Here is a 23100-nt window from a genome sequence, read left to right as displayed (position 1 = left end):
GGGCACCAGTTACAACATTACACAAGGTTGTATTCATTGTTTATAGGCAATGAGGATATTAAACGCTCTGCCCAAAATCACAGCTGCAAAGTTGGCACATCCTGGTTTGGGGCAAGCAGAAGCCATATGAAAAAGCTCGGCTCGAGGTTTCAACCGGACCTCGAGTTGAGACAAACAAAGCCATGCTTCAGGCTCGACCTTGGCTCGAGCTTAGAGTGGCTCGTCCACCTCTACATTTTTTACTCACCACTTCAAAGGCAGGCCGAAGTGTCTGTATTAGGGCCCAAGAAACCCAACCCATGCTGCGTCACAGGGCCCAAACGGCGAACACTGCCTTAGCTGCCACCCACGCAGCCGTAGAAGTAGAACCAAAGAATCTATGACTGCGAGGGTGGGTATTATGAATGCGCAAGTAAGTTCGTCTGTTTTGTCAGTCCCCAGATCCTTTAACACTATCCCTCAAAACACTAATGTATTTACCTTGTAAACGTTGTACACAGCAAAATATCGCCGCTTTCCGGTTATCTATTGATTTTCATGCAGCAGCACCAACCAAAGGTCGAAGAGGACTGACGAGTTCAAGGAGCTTGAAGTACTCCTGTGATAATAGTCAGCCACGTTTGTTCCACGTACCTTAGCTTATTTCTGACCAGTGGCGCCTTCAGCAGGTACCCTCGCTATACATGAGCGGTTCCGTTACGCGGGCCTGATGCAGCTGCAAATAAGTGTTGAATGGATGACTCGGGGTGGGGTGCACGCATGCGGGTATGCTGGGGCGTGGCAAGTTGAAATAAATCTGCGCACGCTGCCTGCTGCCACACAGCCCCTGCCCCCGGAAGAACCAAAATCCAGCGCAATGACTCAGCGTCCCGCGGCACGCCCACACGGGGACTGGCGGCAACACTTAATTGAAAGGCCACCATCAATAAACATGTAATGATTTTTCACTCGGGCCTGAAGCTGGTCATGAGAACATCACTCTGCGGCTGCTCCGAGGTAAACGTAATTAAAAACATTGATTAATGCAATATCCATTATGTCACCACCAAGTGCAGCAGATGGGTGTCGAGTGTAGACCCGGCCTTGATAGACCCGGCCCTGATAATAAAGTGCCGGTGCTAAGCACCGGAAAGCACCGGCACAAATTAAGCACTGTCAAAGGTAGTGGCAAGCGAGGCCAGTTCTATTTGCCACATCTAGGGGTGATGACACGTCTTATCCCATACAAGACATGCTACCCTCCCCCAAGTATCTTATCACTGAGGGAGCGTGCATACCTGAATCACAGAAAGCCTGCACCTCCAACGTTTCTACTGTGAGAGAGGCAGGCGTGTAGCGGAGAGAGGGTCAAAATATGAAGGGGTCTATTTACTAAGATTGAACGCCATGTTTGCATCACAAAAGTGACACAAAACAATGCTAAAACTTTTTTCACCTATTTACTTTCCAGTGTAAAACTGGTATTACGCTGGAAAATAACTTACAAGTAACGCAAAGCAGTGCATAGAGCTACTTTGCATTACTTAGCACCAAGGGGGTACTTCATGGGTGGTGCTTTGTTCCCATGGAACCACTCAAGGTTTCTGACGCTAAGCCCATTTTAGATAGGCGCTATGAAGGAGAAAAGCTTTTACTTCGCCTTTCTGTGCTACACTGTACAGCACACATACAAAGTGGGAAAAGATTTCAAGTAAGTGTAAGCATGGTATTTTGTCCTGGAAGGGTTCCCTTCCAGTACAAAACCTAAGCTTGACTCACGAAGACATATTTGCACTATAGTGCAAAGGTGTGTCTGTGGCGCACAGCTGTACATTTCTTTACTGACATTAGGTAGAGGGGGAGAGTGCCATATTTCTGTAAATATGGCACTCCCCTGCTCTCTCCCTCTCACGCAGTGCATCATTTGCAGGTGCTGCACTGCACGGAGTGAGAAACTGGCACATCTGTGTATTTCTAGCTCTGTTTGGCTATTTTTCCATGTCGTATTCGGAATGTCCTATTGACTTCCTTAATCCCAGCACGGGGCACTGAATTGTCGCAATATATACATTCCAATAACATGCAGTGGTACTATTGGAAACTAAAGGTGATGCACCTTATACTCTTCCCACTGATGCATATTCAAAAATGTCTGCTTATAAAAGTCAATCAACAAAAGAAGAGTGTCTGGGAGGGATAGGAACCAAATTTGGAGCACAATAACAACCCCACTAGGGTGTTTAGGAAGGCCCTCACTCACCACCTAGTGATGACATGCTTCATCATCGGGCCCCACCAAAGAGACCGAATGTCTCTTTGGTGTGCTGCAACGCCAGGATTACTGCGGAGCTGGTTGGTGAGTTTCAGGGCGTGTTGGGTGGGAATGAACAAAATAGTGAGTGATGAGGGTATTTAAAATTGTCAGTAGTGTATCTGAAGTATTTTTATTAAGTGATCACTAAAGACAAAAGGTATAAAATATGTGAGGATCCAGTCCACTGTTAATTGAGTGAGGGGATCCTAGAGAGTTGTCAACATGTTTCTTGCCATTGAAACGGTGTTAATTTACCCGGCAATTCTTCAGGACTGGGTGTGCTAAACCCTGGCGGTATGGGCACTCTAAGGCCCACCCTTACCTAGGGACGTGAAATGTGAAAATTATAAAAATAAATGGTGAAAAAAGTGCAAAAAAATTAGGAATATTAAAGTGATTCCTAATTACTCCTGGTTTAGGAGGCTTCTACTGACCGTTTCTGCACCTGTAAAGTAAGGGAGCTCTTACGAACCCAGGGCTACCAGGTGGTGTTAAACATAACGCTATTTTGTTCACAGCTAGAGTGCCTTTCACGTTTGGAGCACTATTTTACCACTAAACTGATGACAACAAAGGAAAATTCTAAATGTTTGTCTTGTACCCTCTGTGTGTCTCTGTCCCTTACTTTACAGGTGCAGAAACGGTCAGTAGAAGCCTCCTAAACCAGGAGTAATTAGGAATCACTTTAATATTCCTAATTTTTTTGCACTTTTTTCACCATTTATTTTTATAATTTTCACATTTCACGTCCCTAGGTAAGGGTGGGCCTTAGAGTGCCCATACCGCCAGGGTTTAGCACACCCAGTCCTGAAGAATTGCCGGGTAAATTAACACCGTTTCAATGGCAAGAAACATGTTGACAACTCTCTAGGATCCCCTCACTCAATTAACAGTGGACTGGATCCTCACATATTTTATACCTTTTGTCTTTAGTGATCACTTAATAAAAATACTTCAGATACACTACTGACAATTTTAAATACCCTCATCACTCACTATTTTGTTCATTCCCACCCAACACGCCCTGAAACTCACCAACCAGCTCCGCAGTAATCCTGGCGTTGCAGCACACCAAAGAAACATTCGGTCTCTTTGGTGGGGCCCGATGATGAAGCATGTCATCACTAGGTGGTGAGTGAGGGCCTTCCTAAACACCCTAGTGGGGTTGTTATTGTGCTCCAAATTTGGTTCCTATCCCTCCCAGACACTCTTCTTTTGTTGATTGATACTTGACCGGGGAACAAGAGTGTCAGATACTCTCCCTACCTCTCTTCTTGGTACTTCATGCTTATAAAAGTCCTCATGTTTTGTAATTTACAGCCATTAAATTGCCTCAAGAGGAAATGCCTCAGTCTGCCCCGTGTGTTACATAGATTTATGAAACAAGAACCTATATCTTAATCTCAAATTAGACACCTAAAATTCCACTTAATCCATTGTAGTACCTTACAATGGGCTGTGGACCACAATGTTAATAATAACCTTTTACTAAAGTCGTGCAGCCTTTGGAGCTGCACATAAATTGCACTAGATGGAAGGAGGATCACTAAGATTAGCAATCTAGGCCAGGCTATTCTTCAAAATAAGTGGAAATGGATCAAAGACTGAGCGAGGACACTCCTGCAGTGTCAAATGAAATAAGAAATAAAGCTGTGACTAGCATCATGCACAGGGCTCCCTTAATTCTACCCAGAAAAACTGAATCAATTTCCAACACAAATACGAAAAAGCCAGTTGAGCATCCCATTTCACTGAATCTAGTTCTCTAGACACCGAGGTCTCCACCAAAACTAGCTTCCGACCAATAATAACTATCCTTTATATGACCCATGCAATCCAACAGATTTTCAGCCAATTTCCCAACTTACCTGATTGTGCAAATCTTCTTTAGGCGCATGGTCATTTAATACGTCTCAACTTTTATGAATGAGACACTGGGTGCAAATTTCTCAAGATGGGGGTACCCTTGAGGACTTACAAATGTCAGCTGAAGACATTGCTATCTGCCGGCTCCTCTTATCACACACAACCTGTGTTAGACACCAACAGCCAAGACATCTTGCCTGAGAGCAGGTCTTTCGGGGGGGATCATGCTGGAGCAAAATTGCTCTATACTCCCATGACCTGGTTCATTTTGCCCCTTCTTTCTTCATTTCAGTTCAAACCACTTCTAATTTGCTTTGAAGGACCTCTAGACACCTCCGGGCCTCACCTGCTGTAGCTTCTTCGTGTAACTCCAGTCACTCTGATTGCAAGCACCCCATGGAGTGTTTCAGAGGATAGCTAGACGTACTCCCAAAGTACCTGATTGTTACTCAGAGGTAGGCAAGCCAAGCACATTTCAAGCCTGGCTCGGGTCAGACATCTGGTTCTGGTTCTAGAGCAGTCCCATGGAGACTGACAAGCAAAAACAGAGACAGACCAAGCACTCTAACCCTTGAGAAATGGGAGAATATAATGAAAAGAGTAAAAATCGTTCTTTCTTGGAGATACTTGAGTGTCTCATTGGGCAACAAGAATAGTGGCTAATTAATTACTGCTAACCATCAAGCAAATTAATTAGTAAATTAAATTAACTCTTATTTTTCAACAAAGCACCACAGCTCAATCATAACTTATTTATTTATTTGTCGGATTTGTAATGCGCGTAGCTGCCCCAGCGACTAGGCGTCCCAGCGCAACCACAGACTCCAAATTAAGTACCAGATAGGCTAACGATTACACAGGGAAAAGCCAGGTCTTTATTGATTTTCAAAAGGCAAGATGGTCCTGGATGACGCGGATGGACAGCCAAGCTGCAAAAAGAACGCCCACCTGTTCTGGCTTTCAGAACACGAGGAATGCATACCAGCGCAGAATCCGCAGATCTTAAATGACGCCATGGCACATAAAACCCCAGCAAATTATCCAACCCAGGAGACGCTTGTGACATTAAAATCCTGTATGACACACACAGCGACTTGAATTGAATTGAATACCCTTCTCAACTGGAGTTTGCGGAGCACATGTGACACTGAGCAGTCTTTCGGGAGAGCCACCAGGATGCGAGCTGCTGCATTCTGTACTCTCTGTAAACGCTTGACACTGGCCTTTTTGGCTCCTAAATATAGGCAATTGCAATAATCTAGTCTGTATAGGATAACAGCCTGGATGGTGGTTTGGCGTACCTTTGGAGAAAAGAAACCCAGCAACAGCTTTAAGCCTCGCAGGAGCCCAAAACACGCACCGGCAACTATCTTTGATTGGGAATCAAATGTCAAGCCACTATCAAACCACACGCCCAAGTTTTTGACTGTTGCCTTGGGCATTGGGGCAGGTTTAAGGCAGTCAGTTCAGCAATGCTCGGACCACAGACCCTGGTCCTTCCCAAACAATAGGATCTCAGACTTATTAGCGTTCAGCTGCAGGCAGTTAAGCGCCATCCAGTCCGCAATCACTGAAAGATCTTCTTTAAACTTGTCCAGGTTAGTGCAGCATTTTTTGGAGAAAGTGATCACCAGTTGGTTGTCATCAGCATACGACACCAATGACAGATCCCTCCCTTTGGCTAGCGCCGCCAAGGGCCGGACACAGATATTAAACAATAAGGGACTCAGCACTGAGCCCTGCCGCACCCCCTGGTGCAAAGCAAACTCCTGAGAATGGAAAGGAGGTACCAAAACTTGGAAAGACCTCCCCTCCAAAAATGACCAAAACCACTTCAGCGCCAAATCCTTAATGCTGATATCCTGAAGGCGCCTAAGGAGTATCGCATGGGAGAAGATATCGAAAGCGGCGCTTAAGTCCAAAAGGACCAAGGCTGCTGAGTCACCGGCATCCAGCTTCGCCCGAATGGCTTCCGTGACTACCAACAAAGCAGACTCAGTGCTGTGGCGAGCACGGAAGCCATGCTGTGATGGATCCAAGAAGGCGTTCTGCTCAACAAACTTAGTAAGGATGGAGTTCACATGGGATTCAGCCAACTTCGCCAAAAAAGGCAGTAGGGAAATAGGGTGATAGTTGCCTGGCTCCTTAGGATCCAAGGACGGTTTTTTAAGCAGCGGGATGACTTTCACGTGCTTCCATGCCACAGGAACAGCAGCAGTCTCCAAAGAAAGATTGACAAGGTCAATGCTCAGCGGGAACAGCAAAGAATGGAACTGACGAAAATGGGCCGGTGTCAGAGGGTCAGCTGGGGAGCCCGATTTTATCTTTGCGCAGATGGCCTCGAACTCTGTATATGTCAACGGAGGGAGAGAAGATAGAATGTTTCCCTTGATGGGGCACAGGGCCCCCGGAACCGCCACCTCAGCTGACGAGACCGGGGTAGGTAGCTCAAGATAAATCTTTTTGACCTTGTTAACAAGATTTATCTTGAGCTACCTACCCCGGTTATGTAACGCCTGAGTATGCCACATTAAAAACAAGCATTTACTCATAATTCCAAAACAGGACTATGAGGACCAGGGTTCGAATCCAGCCTAGGGAGTGCAATGTTTATATGCATATTTTCCTCTAACTTAATTTCTCCACCCCAAAAAAACATTAACGTTGACAGAGTTATTACGCATTGGCTGCCAGCCTTCTGGCTTTGTTAGTGCTTGTTTTGTTTAGTCATGGTTTTTGATATACTTTATTGCTGGGGAAGCAACCAAGCCCTCGTCAACCTAAAAAGAAAATTGGCTAAAAGCCAAAATATTTCTGTTTGGGTCTCAAAATATCACACTTTCCAGAGTAGTCTCTGGCACTGAAGTGAACTACTTTGTGTGTGCTGCTTGTGCCAGTCAGGCTTGGAGGAGCTGGGTAGAGAGTACAGCGAGGAGTTGTGTTCTATATTACAACCAGTAGAAGATATTGTCTCATCCTCCAGTGTACAGTTCTCTATGCAGTGGTAGATGGCATATTAGAACAACTAGAGAGAAGTCATCCCTCTCATTCTTGTTGGCCTGTCGAGCATAATAGGCCAGGGAGTGACCAAACAATCTATTGTCATTCTATTGTAAACTATTTATTTATGGAGGGCTCGCATAACCAAAGGCATCATGGCGCTAAAAGACGAGAGCCCAATATCCACTTCTATGAGACCTATTACTACAAGTTAAGAGGGGTAGAGATTAGAGCCCGAAGGGGGACAATAAGAACAACCTCCCACACTTTGACACACAAAGCCCACTCACTGTGCCTGGCTCTCTTGTCTATGCACAAACGGCACATGGTCTGCAGGTTTCCTTGTTGCCTCCTCGGGCCTCATTTATGAAAAGTGACGCATCCCTGCGTGAAAACAGCGATGCTTCACTTTTCACTTCCCCCTCCTTGCGACACCAATGATGCGTCATATTTACAGTATGACGCATCATGGCGCAAGGAGTTACAGATACGTCACTATTTCTGACGTATCTGTATGGCGCAAAAATGACACATTGCTGTAGTGTGTCACAAAAGTGACGCAACTCCAGCAATGTGTCCTTTCACATGGGGCAAGGGCCTGCGTCAGTCTTACACCTGCTGTGAGGCAGGTGTAAGAAATTGACGCATTTGCGTCCTACAAGTGGCGCAGTGAAATCTTATAGATTTCACTGCGTCACTTCTAGGACTTTTTCTTGCGTCAGAACACCCCCCTGCATACATTATACCTGGCGCAGGTATAATGTAGCGCAGGGGTTTACAAAGTGACGCATCTACCTAGATGCGTCACTTTGTAAATATGGTGCAACAAGGCACATTTTTTACGCTGCTGGTGCGTCACAAAAAGTGACACACCGGTTGCGTAAAAGTGACGCACAGCCTCATAAATTAGGCTCTCTGTATTTAGCAAGCCACCTCATTGCACATTCATGCATAGGCTTGGTCACCCAGCAGAGAGTGCAATCAACAGTACCAAGTGGTGCCAAATGGTAACGTTGGGTTTGTGCTCGGTAGTTACTCACATGGATCTGACCAGCCAGGGAGCATCTGGTCCGTAGCCCCAAACCTGGGCGTGTCTTAAACTCCTGACCTGGCAGTGGGAGCTACTGCAAGAGTCTGCCACCCTGCCAATCATACTGCTTACTATGGGGCATATTTATACGTTTTGTGGCGCAGGGCAGTGCAGCAAGTGACCTTGCTGTGCTGCTCTGCGTCACAAGGAAAGAGCAAGAATGTACCATATTTATCCAACACTGCACACTCGTGTCCTTTTCCCTTGCACTGTTTTGGCAGCCTAACGCCAACGGCGGAACCCTTGCCTGAGTTGCATGCAGGATTGTTTTTGTGCAGGAAGGATCATCTTCCTGCACAAACACAATTCTGAGAGGTGCTTGTGTCTTTCAACTTGTTTCGGCAAATTGCAGCATTCTTAGAAGAAGGAAAAAATGAGGAGAAATAAAGATATTTTTTGGTCTTAAGCCTCAGCAGAGGAGGCAGATCTTTTTGGCACATTCCCAGGTTTACAAGGTCTTGTAAATCTGGGAATGCGTCAAAAACCATTGGAGTTGTCTGGGAACACCCATGCAATGCCCTTGGAATGCCTTCCTAATGCTGAATAACGCAATGTAGCGATTTGCGCTGAGTTGCGTTACTTCATATTTTAGGAGCCACTCAAGGCCACGCAAAGTGGCTTCGAAAATCTGTCTCACGGTTTACGTCACTCTTGCACCACTTTGTATGGTGCAAAAGCGATGCAAACCGGGTCATAAATATGGTCCTATGTGTTCCTTTGATTGTTAGGAGGAGGGAGGTCATTTAGAGTTTGGCGGAGCAAGACACTCGCTGTAAATAGGTGGGTCTGCGACCTTAAACTCTAAGCTTCCACACTCCATTGAAAGTTAATTGACCACCATTGGTGCATCTTCCATTTGCCAATCTGGTGGCAAGCCTCTGCCACGTGGCTGCCAACCCTACTGCATCTGGGGTCCCGCCTTCCAAAGGGTGGACTGGCAAACCCATATTTCCTCTGTTTACAACTATCAGACAGGAAAAGGTGAAAATGACCACCCCATCCTGGGAGAAAACTCCCAGTTCATTAGAGGCATTGACATTCTGCTGAGTAAGTGAGAGGACACTGCAATAACAGGCCGCCCAGCAACTCGTTTTGATGAAAGTGCATGCAGCGCACCTGCACATCCGCTGTAGGCAAAACAATTTGTGAAAAGATGGTAGGGATCTGTAAATTGGACAGGCATTCCTCTACTGGGCAGGTGGAGGTGAGGCCTCTGCCGTACTGGTGCCCCCACACCACCAAACTCTTAATGATCCCCCATCTCTTTCCTTGGGTTTATCCACACAATTGTACAGCTAAACACATTTAAAAAACACACACACCAGCCCAGATGTCTTTTAAATAGCTGCTGTTGGGTCTCAGGAGGTCTTAACAATAACACAACCTCCTCTAAAGTCAGAACTCTGTGCATACAAACAATGCTGTACGGATAACCTTGCTCCAAGTTAGGAAAAGCCGAAGACTTACCTCTGGAAAGAACACTACACATTGGGTAATAGTGCACATCCGCACTCAAACCTAACTGTGCTTCCAATCACTAGCCAACAACAGTTTTGCCTTTGAATTTGTATAGCGCTCCACTAATTTTGTTTTTGTTTTGTAAGCGCTATACAAATGCCACATAGATTCTTATAGGTAGTTTCAACATGGTCAAAATACCACTGCTCACCAACACACACCACACAAAAGAACCTGCGACATTGCATTAAGTCTATTAGGACATTAAACAGCACTTGCTGCTGACAGTTACTTACCACACATGCACAGTTTTCCTCTTGCCTTCTCGCCAGTGCATGAAATCGAAATGTAGAAGTGCAGGTACTCACTACACCAGAGTTCCTGTTCGCTGAAGAGAAGTGGCAGCACTCTCCTATTAACAATACTGAACTTCTGCTGAGAAGTGCAGGTACTCCGCCTTTCAAATCAAAGTGCAGGTACATTGGGGTAGATTTATGAAGGGCTTGCGCCACGTTTACGCCGCCGTTGCGTGACGCAACGGCACGGAAACGTGGCGCATCCCTGCGCCCTATTTACAACGTGACGCATCTAGGAGATGCGTCACGTTGTACAGCACTGCGCCATGAGGAGGCGTTCCTGCGCAGGGGGGGCGTTCCTGCGCAGGAACGCCTCCTGAAAGTGGCTGAGTGAAATCTATGAGATTTCACTCAGTCACTTTCAGGGCAATGCTGCGTCAAAACCCTGCGCCTGCTTGAAGCAGGCGTAAGGCTTGAGGCAGCATTGAAAGAATAGGCCCCCCCAGAGCATTGCTGGAGCTGCGTCGCGCTTGCGACGCAACTCTAGCAATGCGCCACATTTCCGGCACAGATGCGTCACGCATCTGTGCCGTTTTTGCCCCATGGTGTGCCGCATCATAAATGCGGCGCACCATGGATAGCGTACCTCTGGCCCACTCTGGCGCATGTTAACTGGCGCATCCCTCGGGATGCGCCAGTTAACATAAATCTGACCCTCTGTACCTGCCTAGTTACAGCTTTGCTTTCACCCTTTCAGTCTCCTCAGCACACAGCTCGCCCCGATGTACATCTAACACGGTGAGAAAACACAGTACAGCAGTTTTTCTTTCTCTTCCAAAAATGAAATCCAACCAGGAAGATGAAGTAATGCAGGGAATTTCCAAAAAGCAGTGCAAGGAAGTCATCCCGAGGGAAAGTGGAAGTCCTGCACTGAGATTTGTTCCAAACATCTGGGAGCCCAGAACATCCACCCAAACCCAAAGACATGTAGCTGGTACCTGACTAGAGCTGTAAGAGCCAACAAATCAGCAGAGAGAGCCTGAAAATATTTGCTATGTAAATCATACAAAACACATCACCTAAAATATGATAGCCTCTACAAAATTCAAAACAGTGTAAACATACAGAAGCTTTGATATTAATAGGGCACATTATAGCACTGCACTGACGAGTACTTACTAAAAGTGGTTGTTTTCTACCACTGGTAATCTGCATATATCGGGATAATGTAAAAAAGGGATAATGTAAAAAAGTTTGAGTGAAATGGAATATTTGCTTAAGATCACATAATTTAAGTGGGGAAGCTGCGATTTATCAAGGTTTTCTGGTTTCGTTTTGTACAAATTAGCCAGGATATGGGTATCTGCCTTTCCTTGTGTTAAAGCTTTGTTTTGACCTTTTGGTGCATGCAATATTTAAGGTGCTTAGGTGCTTTGCCCACAATCTCAGAGCCAACGTCGAGACTCGAATCTGCTTCATCACTCCCCAGTTCCTCTGACCGTAACGCCACAGACAGAAGTCACAGGGAAGCTCGGCGCGTTATAGGCTCGAGGCTCAATAGGAGCTCGAGCTGAGTCCGAGCCGGGATTCAACTCGAGTCTGTCTTTCTTGAGTTTTCACTGGCTCGCCGCTCGCCCACCTCTGCACCTGACGGAGCACTTCTAAAAACAAGGATACCCTTTCGGTCTCTGCCGCCAGCAGTGCCCGTCGCTCCTCTACGTAAAAGGGAGCGCTCTTTACGTCTTTGCCTCTGGGCCTTCGGTCGTTGTGTGAGCTCCGCTCCGGGGCAGGGTCGTGAGCACCGGGGCCGAAAGCGTCCTCTGCTGTCCCGACACCACCCATCTTTGACCGCCTCCAACAGATATGGGTTTCAATCGTTTCTAAAATTAGGAAGCTCGAGTACAGGAGCAGTCATTTCAGGAAACTGGTCGCTGCCCTTAGGAATGGGCTGGAACAGAGACTCCTCCCACGGGATCCGCGCGTGAAGGGGTTAAAGGTGAGGGAACCGCGGCCGTGAGGTGTCCGAAAAGCGGAAACGCCACTCTGGCACCGCCCATTTTTGCGCTTTCGATAAGGACAGCCTGGACATTCCTCTCTGAGTGACAGGCTCTCACAAGCATACCTCAGCACACGAGCCTCCAGACAGCAGGTGTACAAGGGCCCCCATGCCAGAACCGTGGAGAAACCCAGAGCCGACAGTCTTGGGCAAACCCCATGATCTGTGGCTGTAAATCAGGGACCTCCAACCAAGACACAGAGGCGGGCATCCAGCCAAGAGGGGTGCACAGGCCTCATTCCATGGGCTGTGGTCAAAGCCAAGAAGCCTAGCAGAGCTTGGGTCCTGAACACTGGGTGACCATCAACCTATGCGCTTGAACAAGAGTCCAACGTAAACATGGACACACCTATTGTCAAGAGGCATGACAAGCCTCAAACTATGGGCTGTATCCAAAGCCAACGGGCAACGTCAAATCGCAACTCAACAACCTTGTATGAACATCAGGCAAGGAGCTTGAACACGTGTCCGGCCCAGATATATAGATATACCTCTGTTTAAAAGCATAGGACAGGTCTCCAGGCAAGCGACGTGGACAAGCCTTCAGCCTGATCCCTGGACAAGCCTCTGGGTGCCGGCCATTGCAAATCTCCAGTTATGGGAAAGGCTGAACCTCTGTTCGAATGTGCTGAATCAGCCTTTAACCAGAACTAGCCGAGCCTTAGGTCAAGGTGCCCCCACTCGGAGCCTTGGACAAACCTTCAGCGAAGGAACATGATCTCAAGTCTGACCAAAAGGTTTAGATGAAGCGCTGACTAGGAGCATGAGGACAAGATCTATGGGCAAGTTTACAACCAGCTGTAGTGGGCATGCTTCCAGGCAAGTGCAGGAGACACGCTTAGCTGTGAAATGTGGACAAGCATTCAGCCAAGACTGGGTGGAAAACCTTATGCGAAGGCCGATCTTTGTAAAGGGACACGAAAATCCACCGGTTAAAACCTCTAGCCTAGGGTCATGGTCCAGCTAGCATTTGCCAAGATGTTATGATAAGTCTCCATTCAAGAGCACGGTACAAACCTCCGGTCCAGTACTGTGAACAAGCATCTGGCTTTGAGCCAGTAGTGTCAGACAGTCGCACAGCCTGGCAGAGAGCCACGGACTAGTCGGATGCCTACGGCAGCCAAGTACCTTGGGCCGATCTCTGGAATAGTGCCAAAGGCAAAGAACATACCTCCAGCCAAGGGCCATGGACATGCTTGTGGCCTACACTTCTGACCAAGACTCAGATGAAAGGGATGAGTCATGGGCTGGATTCTAGCCAAGAGTCAAGAGCAAGCTTCCAGCCTTCGTGGGTAAACCCCCAGTCAAGAGCAGTGGACAAGCCCCCAGCCAAGGGCCATGGACAAGCTTCGAGCCTTTACATTTGACCAAGCCTCGGATGAAAGAGGTGAGCCAAGAGCAAGCTTCCAGCCACGATCTGTGGGTAAACCTCCAGTCAAGAGCAGTGGACAAGCCCCCAGCCAAGAGGCTCGCCCCGAATTAAAGTACTACCTGTAGGCGGAATACTTCCAATAACAGAGTTTTTATAACTTAAACTTACAATATGAAATACATATTTGGCTTCATTGAAAGAAGCTTGGAAATTGAAACAGACATTTTTAAAAGGAAGTCGCACTGCTGGCCTGCCCGCATCCGAGCATGTTTCTGAACTCAGGGGGCACGTCGGCCCTACATAGATCTCGCAAATGCCTATTTGTCTAGTCCTTTTTTGGACATTAAGGTCCCTCTGAACCGGGGTGTTTTCTGAAGAGCGTCGGGTAACTCCAACCAAAGTAGACTGGTTTGTCCTTTGTTTTCATTCCACCAAAAGGCTGTGCGCGCCTCCACGGCGTCAGAAACACAGCGCCGCACAGGCCAAAAACAATCAAGCTGGATACTGAAACTAAAGCAAGCCAAGACGAGAGCACTGTATGTGTCGTCCCAGTAAATAAACCGGAGAGGGGGCTTTGGGAACGCCACGGCCAAAGAAAACAAATACGTTGCGGCAGTGTTTGTACGCCCACACTGAAGGAACTCGAATATCCTGGATAAGATATGCTCTTTATGAGAGGAGAACAACACAGCCCATCACAACAATTCAACTCACTGTCGTTGCCTTAAAGTGTAACCGGGTTTAAGCGCTATGAAGCGGCCTCATGGTTAAGTAGGCGAGATACACATCACCAGTCCTACAACATACTAACAGGTGGCTTCTAGGCACATCTGAGGAAGTAAGGCAGGGCAGGGGCAGAGTCAGTCGCATGCCAGGCGCGACGTGACTTGCAGAGACACAGGGCAGTGTGGGAGTCTCAGACCCCTGCGGGCTCTGTGCGTCCCTGGTTCCGCTCGACTGACTCTGCCCCGTCTGTGCTCCTTACCTGGTCTGAAGGGACGCGGCCCTCCTTCTTGCGCCAGATCCGCGGTGCTGAGCCTGTCCCATGGGGCATCCTCCCCTGCTCCACCGTCCCCAGCTGCAGCGATCTCCTCTGGCTGAACTTTGTCTGGATGCAGAGTGCGCAGGGTGGGAGTGGACGATGTTGAAGACGGGAGGGGGGCTTTCCAGGACTTGGGCTGTGACTCCTCCTGGGAGCAGGCACAGCACATTTAAAGCTGCAGGGCCGTGACAGAAGCAGGGGTGTGGGAAGCGGCCTGTCACCGGGTGGAGCCCGGGAGAGTGCGCGCAGCACTCCAGATAGTTTATTATAACGCACTGTACGTGTCCGCTGGGCCCTGGAAGGAAGCAAAGGGTTAAACCCGCCCGCCTCCCATGAAGCACAACCGGCCGGTGATTATATAATAAAACCCCCAGAGTACACTTACTGCTTGAAGGTAGGTGTTGGGCTGTGGGCTGCACAGGAGGTGAAAGACCGCAGGAAAGAATACTGGTTAGAGTTCAAGGTCATAGACATCAAGGCCATGGAGTTCAAGGTCACAGAGTGGCTTCAAAAGCCGCGAGAGCTCAGTTGGTTAAGAAGTAAAGCGCTCTGACACCTTCGGGTAATGTTTGAACTATATAAAATAGCATTAAATAAATACAAAATAAATAAAAGGCTTGTTTTAGGGGCGGGTAAGATCACAGGATGCTCAACTGTGTTCCACTCAGTGGAAGTGGGCAAGCCAGCAAAACATTGAGATCCGAACCAGAGGGAAACATATTTGGCATGCAAATAGTGTAACAAAAATCATGTAAAATTCATGACAGATATTGAAAAATGACAACAGATTTATTTTTAACTCTTCATTTTGGTACGTGTTATTATGTATTTATTGTTAAAACATTTTTTCTGATGTTTAAATAAAACAAATACTCTAAAAGTAAAAAAAAATATCTATTCAAAATTATAAAAATGTATGTGTGCAGTTAATTAAAAGTAATTTAATTATATTTTAGTGAAATGAATGTTACATCAATGTTTTGAATTCCACAACCTTATTAAATTATTTTTTTAAATATTACAATAAATAGATTGAATTTTTAACTCGCTTTGAACAAACTAATTAAAATAAACATTATTTATTTTGGGATTTTTTTTTTAGTTTCTAAACCATGTATGGTGCTTGCCTTACTCCAGTTTTGAGTTAGACTACATTTACTTCTACTAGTTTTTTTTTTTTGGCATTTGTTACGTTTGAAGAGCAGTTTGTGAACCGCAATGGGCTTACTCTTTTGGGGGTGGGTGAATGTTCCTCCCCACACTCATTACTAGTCCTTGCTAAATCCTCCCACAATTCCTACTAAGGGCCTGATTCCGATCCAGTCAGGAAAGCATTCCCACCGAGGGCCGAATTACGATGCATTAGGAAGGCCTCCTAACAGCATTTGCTCCTTCCAAATCGGATCAGGCACGTGTCTTCCCGACTGAGGGTCAGATTACGATGCGGATAAGGAACATAAACTTCCATAGAAGTCAATGGGAGTCCAACCAAATCGTATCTGGAAGTATCCGGATGCATCATACTCGGTCGGTCGAACTCTCCCGCTCCGAGTCGATCGGGAACTATTTCCAAACCAATTAGATTGGGAAGATTGCCTAACCGCATCAGAATCAGGCCCCTAGTAGTAAACTTACATATGTGAGGATCTCCCCATAGAAACGATAGGAGAGGTGTATATGGGGATTTACTCTTGTAGTTTTGCGAATTGCATTTTGTAGTAAATAAGCAGTAATACTGTATGCACTACAAAATGCAATTTGTGAATCGGGCCCTATAATTTCAATCAATGGTAGGGATTATCAATTAGCCATCAACTTTAAATATATATTTGCCAATACAATCATTCCTGTCTCCAAAAATCAGTTAATAAAAATCATTTTTCCCCATAAATTATGCATTTTTCATGTCAGAAAAAATCTAATTGGTCTCAAGTAAATATTTATCATGTTCATAATAGAAATCTATTTTCCTCCTAAACACAAACTTGTCATATGTTTTAATAAATACATGTCTGCAGCTCTAACACCATTTTCTCAAATACTCATGTGTACTGCTGCCACACATGGATAGATTCTGTTTTATATGCTGATAAAACACAATATCATGCCATATCGATGACTCCCAATATTTTGACCATCAGTATTTCAAGAATTGGCCTCATCATGACATGAATACCCACCAAAGTTATGCATTACCACCATTGTGTAAGGCCAAGCGTTATAGTAGACGTGGGCACCTACATGTTGTGCATGCCCACAACAGGCCAGGGATAGGCAGAGATTTACCACCACATATGAAGCAGGGATACAAAAGAGTCTCGCATTCGTCAAGGTGGCAATGCCTGCATCTCAAACCTAGTTTCTTCCCCATTGACCGCCACTGAACTTAGCCGAACAAAGCTTTTAAATCATGTCTAAAGTATCCAAACAAAGGTAATTTCCTAGGGAATACCGTAAGAAATTTTTAATCTTTTGGATCCCTGCTTCTTATCCAGTAGTATTTATCTAAGAACTCCTAAACTTGGTTGAGTCTGCCATGATATTATTACCCTAACATAGCATGCTAGACGCTAATCATGGAGCATGCCACTATACATAGTGGGTGAGGCGTCTATTCCAAAATCTTTGGATTTCCCATGGGACTAACCCCATAAACTAGAGTCTGTTGCCTATATGTGAGTAGAATGGCCAGTCTTATGCCAAAGAATGTCAACAAAAATGGATTCCCATTTAATTCTAAGCATTATGGCAGGTTCAATGGTAGCAATGGTGGGAAACTCAAGCCAAAGCTACCCACAATGTGCCAACAATTACCATAAATATAACACTGAAAGCATTTGTCAATGGTGGGCTCTGCAAAGCCAGAAAGAAGATTGAATTGGCATGTTTTAGGGAAGACTGTGGTGTAGTGCAGTGGGGTAGATTGGTTTAGGGCAGATTGGAGTGGGGTAGGTTAGAGTGGAGTGGGGTTATTGGAGTGGAGCAGAGTGGGGTAGATTGAAGTTGAGTGGGGTAGAGCAGAGTAGATTGGGATTGAGTGGGGTAGATTGGAGTAGAGGGGTAGATTGGAATGGATTGGGGTAGATTGCAGTGGGTAGATTTGAGTGGGGTAGATTAAACTAGAGTGGAGTGTGTTAGATTTCAGTTGAATGGGGTAGATTGGAGTGGGGTAGGTTGGAATGGGGTGGAATGGGGTAGATTGGGGTAGGGTACATTGGGGTGGAGTTGAGTAGATTGTGGTAGATTGGAGTGAAGTGATGTTTGTTGAAGTGAGGTAGATTGCAGTAGATTGGAGTGGGGTAGGTTGTGGTAGATTGGAGTGAGGTTGACTGGGGTATATTGGAGTAGGGTGGGGTAGACTGGAGTATAGTGGGTAGATTGGAGTGGGGTGGGGTCATGTAGGTTGGGGTAGGGTACAGTTGGGTAGTTTGGAGTGGATTAGGTAGATTGGGGAGGTGGGGGTAGACTGTGGTGAAGTGGGGTAGATTGGGGTGGAGTGGAAGGAGGCAGATTGGAGTGGGGCAGAGTTGGGTGGGGTAGAGTGGGGTGAGGTAGATTTGAGTGTGGTGAATTAGGGTAGATTAAAGTAGAGTGGGTAGATTGGAGTGGAGTGGGTAGATTGGAGTGGAGTGTATAAATTTCGGTGGATTAGAGTGGAGTGAAATGGGGTAGAGTGAGGTAGATTAGGGTAGAGTGGAGTGAAATGGGGTAGATTGTTGTACATTGGAGTATACTGGAGTAGAGTGGGATAGATTGGTGTAGATTGGAGTGGGAAAGATTGGAGTGGGGTAGAGTGGAGAGTGGTAGATTGGGGAAGAGTGGGGTAGATTTGGTTGGAGTGGGTAGGATGGAGTACATTCAAGTAGAGTGGAGTAGAATAGTGTAGATTGGGTGGGAAAGATTGGAGTAGATTGGACTGGGATGGATTGGAGTGGAGTGGGGTAGATTGACGTGGATGGGGAAAGACTGAAGTGGAGTAGATTGGAGTGGAGTTAAGTAGGTAGGTTAGAGTGAACTGGGTAGATTTGAGTGGGTTAGTTTGGGCTGGGGTGGTGTAGATTAGATTGGGGAGGAGTGGCGAAGACTGGAGTGGGGTAGATTGGAATAGAGTAGATTGGGGTGCATTTGAGTGTAGTGGACTGAATTGGGGTACAATGGAGTAGACTGCAGTGGATTGGAGTGGAGTAGGGTAGATTGGTGTGGGGTAGATTGGCATGCAATAGATTAGAGTGAGCTAGACCAGGGTGGGGCAGATTGCAATGGTGCAGATTAGGGTAGGGTGGGGCAGATTGAAGTCAGATGGTTTGGGGTTCATTGTGGCGGAGTTGGGCAGAGTGGAGTGGGGCAGATTGGAGTGGATTGGGGTAAATTATATTAGAGTGGAGTGGGTAGATGATATTGGAGTAGAGTAGGGTAGATTGGAGTGGAGAGGAGTAGATTGGGGAAGAGTGGAGTGGGATAGATTGGAGAGGATTGGAGCAGGGTAGATTGGAGTGGAGTGGGGTTGATTGTCATAGATTGGAGTGGGGTAGACTGGGTTAGATTTTAGTGGAATAAGTGTAGTAGATGGGGCTTTAGTAGGGTAGATTGGAGTGGGGTAAATTGAAGTGAAGTGGTGTAGATTTGGGTAGATTGGAGTGTAGTGAGGTAGACGGGTGGCGTGGCTAGATTTGAGTGGAGTGGGGTAGAGTGGAGTTGTGTAGATTAGAGTGGAATGGGGTAGAGTGAACTCGGGTTAATTGGGGTGATTAGAATGTAGGGGTGTGGGGTGGGTGGGAATGGAGTCGGGTGTATTGAGGTAGAGTAGAGTTTGGTAGATTGGAGTGAAGTACAGTAGATTGGAGTGGAGTGGATTGGGGTAAATTGGAGTAGAGTGGGTTAGGTTGGGGCAGATTGAAGTGGGATAGATTGGAGTGGAATCGGGTAGATTTAGATAGATTGGGGTGGAGTGGGGTGCATTTGAGTGGAGTGGGGTAGATTGGAGTGGAATGTAGCTGTAGCCCTTGGCTACTTCTCTTGCACCTAAGTGCATATGAACATAGGGCGACAGAGAGAGTTTTCAGTGGAATACATATGAGAATGAGGAATTAGGCATAGGTTTTAAAGAGAAATTGAGTAGTTGCTGTGCTGAACAAAAGTGCTTTCACCAGACACATCATTTGTATGCGTAGAGAAGCGGTGGAATAGATATGAGACTGAGGTCACTGGTTTTAAGGAGAAATGGATTTACTGCAGCACTGTCCACAATTGAGGCCCTTTAAAAAAACCACTTACTTGCCATTTGTTTGGTGCTATAAAAGAAGCGCCGAACTGTAAAACAAACTCACAAACTGCTTTAATAATCTGTGCCATATGTTTGGTGCTGCAAAAGGAAAGGCAACGTTTCAAGGTAAATTAAGGTAACAGCAAACAAACTTATGGAGTGGAAGTTAAAAGCAACACAAATGTATAGCATGGAAGTGGAAATTATGGACAGAAAAAGGAAAAAAAGTACTCTGAATCACAGCATTAGCAGCAGAAAGACAGGGGAAGGATACTAATCAAATTAAAACAATTAGTACTTTGTCCAGGCTCCAGGGAAATAAAATTAAGGGATGTGAGGCATATGATGGCCAATTAGGAGGCAGCTAAAAAGATTGACAATCAAGCAGGGAAATAGTAAGTATTGGGCGGGCTTCAAGCCAGATACTGTGTACAATATGCCTCGCAGCAACAGCGCCATGCGTGCTGTTATGCGAGACCTAAAAACAACAGTAGAGATTGAGAAAGTAGAAGATGGGAAAGAGCAAGTGAAAAACGAGAATGACATTACGAGATGAGGGTGGGATGGAGATGGCTTTAGAGTAAGAGGCCAGTATGACAGTAAACCAGAAGGAGGGTGGATTGGACAAACTGCACCTTTTACCAACAATGTACCACACATGTCTTTGGACAAACAATCAAAAGGCTGCTGTAAAGGGATTGTTGATCCTGTCAGATTATGACCAGTTTTTACTGGTCCAGTGTAAATTTAAATAGACAAGTCAACCTCGTATTCTGAAAAAGTGTGTGCTGATGGGAAAACTTCCGGACTCCTTTGAAGGGATATTTAAAACAGAATGTGAACATTGCTACCAGCTATGCGTGCATTTCTAAATGTTCTTTATAATTGCATGATGATGTCACTGTACTGCATCTTAATAGATCTGTCAGTAATGTCTTGTTACTTACCAGTAATCTTCATTACCCCGATTGAGGTCCTCCCTGTCCCAGTCCTTACTACGTGAGGCAGTACTGCCTCCACCCAGCCAATCACAACGCCAGTATGTTTAAGCAACATAAGTCCCGCCCACCAACTACCATGGACTCCTACACAAACAGCGGGAGGGAGGGAGGGTCGAGGACTGGGACGGGAAGGACCCCAATCGGGGTAATGAAGATTACCGGTAAGTAACAAGACATTACCCCCTCATGGGTCCTCCCCGTCCCAGTCCTTACTACGTGAGGAACTCACAAGCAGAGAAACAATAAAAAACGCAGGACACCAGGGATCCATGCAGAGTACAAAACTTTAATCAATAAAAGATCAATGAACAAAAGAGTTCAAGAGGCCAACAGAAAAACTGTCAGCAGAGGCATGTAAAACATCAAGCCTATAATATCGCACAACTGTGTGATGAGACTGCCAAGTGGCTGCCCTACAAATCTCCTGGATAGAGACCCTGCCGCCTCAGCCCAGGTAGCAGACACTGAACGAGTTGAACGACACTGCACATAAGACGGACGAGGCAAACCCAAAGCCTTGTAAGATTGGCAGACCGCCAAACGCACCCACCAACTGATCGTGGAAATGGAAACCTCCTTCCCTTTAGCCACACCCCACAGGAGACAAACAGGGTAGGAGAAATCTGGAACCCCAGGGAACGTTGGCGATAAATCTGGAGAGCCCTGCGAACATTCAAGTAAGGGGGAAGAAGGGAATCCCCCTCAGCAGGCAAATCAGGAAGAATCACCTCCTGCTGCAAATGAAAACTGGAAGAAACCTTAGGCAGGAAGGCCGGATCAAGTCGTAAAACGACACGATCCGGAAGGAACTGCAAATAAGGAAACAAAATGAGCAAGGCACCCAACTCACCCAACCGGCGAGCGGCGGTAATGGCCAACAAGAAAGCCACCTAAGCGGACAGCCACAACAAATCAGCCTCCATCAAAGGCTCAAAAGGGGGCAACTGTAGACATCGCAAAACAGTAGGTAAATCCCAAGAAGGAACGAGAACAGGAGAAACCGGCCGAAAAAGCAGAAAACTCAGAAGAAGCCGACTAACCAAAGGGGCAACACCCTCCAAGGAGGCCCCAGGACCCCGACAAGCACGAACCGCTGCCCACTGAGCAGACAAAGTGGAAGGGGAAAGGCCTTTCAAAAAACCATCTCAGAGAAAGTCCAACACAGAAGTAGGAACCCCCAGTACAGGATCGACCCCATGAGAGGGGCGCCATGAGACAAAAAAACCTCAATGACGCCATAGCACTTTTTTTTTTTTTTTTGGTGTTAGACGTTTATTTGATACTGTCAAATTTACACAGCGTCACGCCGACATCCCTGAGGCTGGCCGCTATTAGAGCAAAGCACCCAATGGCAAAGGTGTCATAACAAACAGTGTACAGTGCATTATCATGATTCATGGTTCAGACATGGAGACAGCGAGCATATGCAATAGTTGAAAATCAATGTGTCTTACATTTTTGGGGTTAATAGACCTGCAACGTACCATCAGAGGAAGTAAAGAAACAAATCAACAGCACGGGTATATAGGCACAACAGTTCAAGGAGCAAACAGTGCGGATTGACCATAGTCTTCAAACCCTTTTTTTGCCCCCTAAACAACAACAAAACCAACTCTGGTGCAGAGGAAAAGCATCAAATGGGCATAATGTCTCTGGTAATGGAGGATCTGTGCCTCCGGGCAAGGCGTCGCACAGCAGATGTCTAGTTATCAGCAATAATTACGTTAGGAAGATAGTCTATGACAGTCCGAAAAAAGGGGGGAGCAGAGTCATACATGGGGACAACCGGGCCATGGGATAGGTACAGCAAAGCATTTAGATGCACAGGCACAAGGACACAATCACGACTCCACCGCCACCAACGTGCGCCCACAAATTTCAGTCATGCACAGGTCTTACCATTGCAGGTGAGCACAATCACATGGCAAAATATGTCAACCCATATCATCAGAGACCCCTCCTGCTAGCGACTGCATAGAGTCAGGGGAGATTGCACGTTCTCGTGACCACTGCATAAAAGGCTTCTAGATGTCCTTGGGCCGGGAAGCAGTGGGCATCGTTTCCCAATAATGTTCAAGCTGCGTGTTACCGTATGTCACATCTTTTACCTATGCATCAAATGTAGGCAGTGCACGACAACCCCAGCGCACCGCCACCTGTCTCTTGGCATAAAGGAGCAGTAACGCATGTAACTTCCTATGTTTGAGTAAGGTATCCTGAACATATCCCAGCAACCCAAGGAGCGGAGACGGCGCATCGGTCCTGAGCAGTATTTGATTAATGGCAGTGAAAATGCTTGACCAGTATTCCTCTAGTTTAGGGCAGCCCCATGCCACATGCAGAAAAGAGGCATTCTCGCAGCC

The 23100-nt window shown here is 46.4% G+C and overlaps 1 protein-coding gene across 1 annotated transcript in view; it reads right to left on the bottom strand.

Annotated features, from left to right (window-relative positions):
- The window catches only part of GJD3 (gap junction protein delta 3), a 143474-nt gene extending 128923 nt beyond the window's left edge, over positions 1 to 14551 (bottom strand). Inside the window, exon 1 of the mRNA XM_086924230.1 lies at positions 14417 to 14551. The gene's annotated coding sequence lies outside the window, so the exon portion shown is untranslated. The remainder of the gene's footprint in view (positions 1 to 14416) is intronic.
- Between the last annotated feature and the right edge of the window lie 8549 nt (positions 14552 to 23100).

Source organism: Lissotriton vulgaris, chromosome 5 (genome assembly GCF_964263255.1).
Source record: "Lissotriton vulgaris chromosome 5, aLisVul1.2, whole genome shotgun sequence".
NCBI classification, from domain to species: Eukaryota; Metazoa; Chordata; class Amphibia; order Caudata; family Salamandridae; genus Lissotriton; species Lissotriton vulgaris.
Note: the sequence above shows the minus strand (reverse complement) of the source record. Positions and strands in the feature narration are given on the sequence as shown.